Source organism: Lygodium microphyllum, chromosome 20 (genome assembly GCF_053477565.2).
Source record: "Lygodium microphyllum isolate KBCC chromosome 20, Lygodium_microphyllum_v1.1.10, whole genome shotgun sequence".
Classification (NCBI taxonomy): Eukaryota; Viridiplantae; Streptophyta; class Polypodiopsida; order Schizaeales; family Lygodiaceae; genus Lygodium; species Lygodium microphyllum.
The window spans coordinates 129,897,891-129,903,642 of NC_141154.1; the positions used below are offsets into that span (position 1 = coordinate 129,897,891).

Below are 5,752 nucleotides of genomic sequence, written 5' to 3' on the forward strand. Positions count from 1 at the left end.
GACTTGCCAGACAATGTATATGTCCATAATGCTTTTCATGCTCGTCTTCTGCGTAGTTTCTATCCCGAAAACCACTGGGGACGGCACATACCAATACTCCATTCCAATGGTCCCTTCGAAATAGAAGCATTCCTCCGACACCAGGAACAAAGAGAATACCCGGAGTACCTCACCAAGTGGCGCAGGTGTCCACTCAAGGAAGTCACTTGGATTTCAAAAGCGGAGGCTCGTGAGCGCGGCAAAGATGCCTTCGCCCTTTCGCTCAAGGAGAACCCCACTACTCCTTTTAATGCCCCTTGAGCCTCTCCAACAAACAAGCGGTTCTCAATCATAGGCCCAGAACGCCTCCACTCCTCAAACGTAATTGAGTCGAGGGTGGATTCACATGGTAATCCCAACATCAATAAATCCAACAAAGCCCTAAACAAGTCTAGATGGGCAGACACTGGCCAACCTGCTAGAAACGGCTATGTTAAGACTCCCAAGTTCTAGTGCAACAAACACTGACCAGTCTGATAGTATAGACTGTGTGTTGACCCCGCAGTCATATAGACCGATAGAAACTAACTAGCTTGATAGAAAAAGCTGTGTTAAGACCTCGGATGAGTCAAATAAGCGCTATCCTTAGATTGCTGAGGACATCAATCCAGTAAGCAGGGGTGAGTGTAAGGGCTTTGTAGTTATACCATGCCGTTATCACCGGAAACACCTATATATGGAGTAGTAGTGACTCAAAGCCCTGCCTTGTTTCTACTCTACATGTGATTCTCTATACCTAGTGGTGAACCCTCTTATGTGTGGCATCACAAGGGTGTAGTCCTGGGATGTGCCTATGTTGTATCGCTTCTTTGATTGAATAATACAAGAGTATACATTGATCTCACATATCGTGTTACCTTTTTGTGCCTTGTTGAGTGCGTAACAAGTGCAGGTGTATCACACCCTACCCCATACCCCCCTTTGTAGCCCCCCTCCAAAAAGTGTGCTTTTGATATTTTTTGAATTTAAAAACCCCCAATGTAAATTTTACATGAGGTACACTTATAAACCCCTTCTATTTTCGGAAAAATGTAAGTCAACATAATAAAAATAGCCTTTCTTTTGAACGCACATGGTACATTACATGTTCTATAAGGTGATCCCTTGAGATCTCGACTATGAGAAGTGAGAAGACTAGTCTAGAACACATCATATATTGGTGGCACAAGATGTGAGAGAAGTGTCACAACCAGGTCCTTCTAAGAAATGTTTGTACCAAGGAATGAAAGCTCATTCCAAATCTCCTTCATCCTATGGATGTGATCCCTTATTATAGGAGAATCTATGAGACAAATATTTTTCATAGCTTCAACTCAAGAGATAAGTGATACCCAAATGTCTGGATTCTGAAGAGAGATGCCAATCTACTCTAGATCTTTCTAGTGGTGCAGAGATGTCTAACATGCACGAGCAAAAAATCTGTACAACTCAATCAAAGTAAAGAGCATGCTCTAGCATTAAAACAATCCCATAAAGCTTTCAAATCCACGATCACACCATCATGAGGATCCACGGTAGGTTGGGGTATATGGACTATAATAAAATCCCAAAGGTCATAGTCGTCAAGGAGACACTCCATGTAGCATAACCATAGAGGATAGTTCATCCCATCTAGCTTGTTAGATGCAAAGAGAAAGGGTAGGATTGGAACCTACTCAGGAGATACCATCAATGCCTATTGGGACAAGAAGCCCCAAAAGAATATAATGGAAAAGAGTAATAAGACAATGGTTAATCTGAAAGATCCCAAATCACATGATCCCCCATAGCATACTTGTTGGCCATAGATGTCCTTCAATAAAATACTTGCAAGAAAACAAAAGAATATGCTACCAGTGGAATAAAGGCAACCAAAATAATAGATGTCCTTGGGATAATCGGGGTCGGCCACAATATAGAAGAAGACTAACTGGGGCAAGGTAGATAGGGAGTATCTAATACTGAAGAAAACACATAATGTTAGGCATAGAGAGGAAGCAGTAAATGCAAAGAAAACAGGGGTTCAACCTAGAAACATAGCAACCCAGGGGCTAGTAAAGGACCATGGGTTTCCAGGAAGCAACTCCCTATAGTAAACACAAATCTGCCATGATGTTGTGTTATGAAGGCCGCCTAGTAAAAGAAGTCACATAGGTCAGCAAAGACCAGCCAATTTGAAATGCAATGGAGAAAGGATACTGTCCCCTTGTAAACAGATCACCCAATAGAGAATAGTGCTGCCTAGCTGAAAAGAGTTGCCGCCCAGTCTCTTAAATATTGCCACCTAGCAGAAAGAAGGTTGTCCAATAGTAAAACATAGATTCAGGAGGCTACATGCTAAAAATGCAAGGTCTATTCTTGCAGCAAGTGTGCCAAGGGTTGTCTATACAAAAATGCAAGTAATATAGGGCCTACTTCTATAGTACACGTGTCAAGGGTTGTCTATAGAAAACACAGGTTTGTTTTGGTATCGCCTAGACAATAGAATGGTTGTCAAACTTATTTAATTCCGCCCGGGTGTAGTAATGGTACCAGCAAGTCTTATAGAGGCCACACAAGACCAAAACGCAAATCTGCCCTAGTAAATGTAGCCTAAAAAAGGGCTAGAAATATGCAGCCCTATCCCATTTGACTCCAAGGGCAAGGTCTACAGCACATGGGGATGATAGCTAGCAAGTTTTTGTTGCGTACAGTATGCTCCTCTTTGAGATCTCCGGCTCCCACTCCTAGCTCTAATACCATGTGAGAGTGCAAAATGGAAAGAGGAAAGTGAACAAGGAGAGAAGAAGGGGATAAAGAGAACACATGAGAGAGAAGAAAAAATGTGGTTACAACAGCTAAAGATACAAGGCTACAATGGTCAGCCCCAGCACACAGCTCTATATGTCACTGTGGGCGCCAGATGGTAGCAAGGGGATGAGAGAATGAGGAGGGATGGCTAATCACAAAGTATCAATGATGGATAATTGATAATGAAAATAGAAGGGCAAGCTATCTATATATAGGCAAAAAAGAGAAAAAACCCTAAATGTAGGCAAAAAAGAGGAAAATTCCTAAATGTAGGCAAACCCCTAAAAAATAGTCAAAATTCACAAAAAGAAATGCAGTAATGTGCCCTCCACCTAAAGTGTCTAATACACATAAAATGATAGAAAAATGCAATGTCAAAGCTCCTAATGTCCTCATCTAACTCATACTGAGGATCAGAGGTAGGAGATGACTACACAAGACACACATGAACTAGTTAAATCCTTCACCATCCCCTGTGTCCAATTGGAGCGAGACATATCTACCTATCTCTCACAATATCCTCCTCTCCACAGCAACAGATACTAGCCACTGCCCATACCCCAACCCATCACTTTCTATTTTAGGCATGAATTAGCTGACATATATAGCCATCACATATATGATGGGCTCACAAAGTTTGAGCATATAGGCCCCCTAGGGACACTCACCTCCTAGCTCACCTCCATCCTCCACTCGACTGCTCTCCAAAGCTTTCCACACTCAACACACTAGCAAATTCACTTGATTGGGCACCATGCCTCAAAACAAATTGTATGATGATGAGTGTAAAGAATTGTACAAGCATCTGCGGATTTAGAAAGGATTAAATACCATTATAGAGAGACAAGCCCAAAAGTAGATGAAGACCTTGACTCATACCATTTATTTGAGCTTAGATGTAGCCATAGCATGGCATAGATTATGAGAGCCACACTACCCCACACCCATTAGTGACCGAGAGACATGGCACTCCTATACTGAGGGACTATATGATACACCACACCAACCACCACTGATTCCCCACCACTAGAGCCCCACCCTACCACATCCCCCTTCTTCACATATGATACGGTGAGGAGAGTGATCAAGCATCTACAACATGGACGTTTGATGGATCACATAGGTATACAGGGTGAGCACTTCATTTATGCAGTGGATATTTTGGCTCCTCTCCTTGCCTTTATGTTCAATTGGGTTCTAGCAAAGGGCTGCCTAGAGGAGTGGACCATGCATACCATCATGCCCATCCACAAATCTAGAGACCCCTTAGATCTAGGTAACTATAGAACCATCACAGTGGGCCACACATTGGCAAAGATATATGGAGCAGTGCTAGAGGCAACCTCTAGTGCATATGCATAGAGAGGAAGATTGCAAGCAGTAGAACATGCTAGTTTCCAATGGGGGTTCTCTACACTCGACCACATCTTCACATTGAGGATCATGATTGAGGAGGAAAAAATGAGAAAGAAGAGACTTTATTGCTACTTTGTGGATTTTTCAAAAGCCTTTGATAGATTTCCATGATATGGACTATTATAGAGACTACAAACATTGGGGATCCCATCAGACATGATTTGGGGCATCTACACACTATATGAGAGGATTGTAGGCTGAGTGAGATGCCCAAGAGGACTTTCAAACATGGTCTCTAGCACCATTGGAGTGAAGTAGGGTTGCCCGCTCTCCCCACACACTCTATGGTCTCTACATTGATGAGATAGAAGATCACATCACACGAGGAGGTGATGATGGGGTAGAAATAGCAGGTATACTTGTCTCTGTTATGCTTTATGCTAACAATATTGTTTTGATCTTTGAATTCCAAGAAGGTCTATAGCATCTCCATGCCCTTCATGACTTTTGTACACAGTGTAGATTGATGGTTAGTATTGGGAAAACCAAGATCATGATCTTCCACACATCAACTCTAGTGAGGAGAAGATCAATCTTCATTCTAGGAGCTAGATAAGTGGAGGTTGTGGACTCATACGTTTACTTAGGGATCACTTTCACTACATCTGTCGGGAGATTCACCATGGCACATGCATCTAGAGATCGACTTGCACGAGGATATGTAGCATTGGCCATGATGGAGAGATAGTGCCACTAGGCACACTTCTATGAGCCTAGCATATGGAGTTGGCTATTTGACACACTGATCACACCAACCATGATGTATGGTGCACCTATTTAGACCCCTAGTCTAGCTATGTGCCTATGGACATAGATCAAGAGACCACAAATCATTATTCTCTCATGAATGATCCACAACAAACCATCACTACCACATGAGATTATTAGAGTTGAGTTCGTTGCACCCGCCATGATGATGGAGGTCCTCTTTTAAACCATCAACTTCATACACAAAGTATGTTACATGTACCCATATAGACTACCTAGGAGGGCCTTCAAGGCCTCTAGGTAGCTAGCTCAAGCAAGACATGAAACTTCATGATATGCACAAGTTGAGTAGTGGCTTACAAGATATGGGATTGACATCGACCATCTACCCCCCTTTCAGTATGATCTAGAACCTCCCTTCATATACCTCTCCCACACAAAGAGGAACTTGGTCATGCGATAGGATCTCTACTAGTTGTACATATAGCATACATGGCTATCACCTAGGCAACTCTTCCCCCTGAAGATATCTTACTGCAAAGATCAATTCATGAAGACTATTGTGGATGGTTTCATTGAGAGACCTGGATACCTAAATGTATACATGCCACATGATGGGTAGGCATTGGCCAACTTAGGGTATCCTCTCACCAACTTGAGATTCAGATCAATAGAGCAACCCACATCCCTAGAGTTGAGCGGATCTACAAATTATGCTAGGTGGAGATAGAGAGCAAGGAGCACTCCATCTACAAATGCAGAGCCTACACCACAGCTTGATCTAGATAAAACATGCTATTTGGAGGAGGCACCTCACTTA

The 5,752-nt window shown here is 42.6% G+C and overlaps 1 pseudogene; it reads left to right on the forward strand.

The window, feature by feature from the left end:
• The first annotated feature begins 4,380 nt into the window (after positions 1-4,380).
• LOC148019388 (uncharacterized) lies at positions 4,381-5,407 on the forward strand (annotated as a pseudogene).
• The last annotated feature ends 345 nt before the right edge of the window (positions 5,408-5,752 follow it).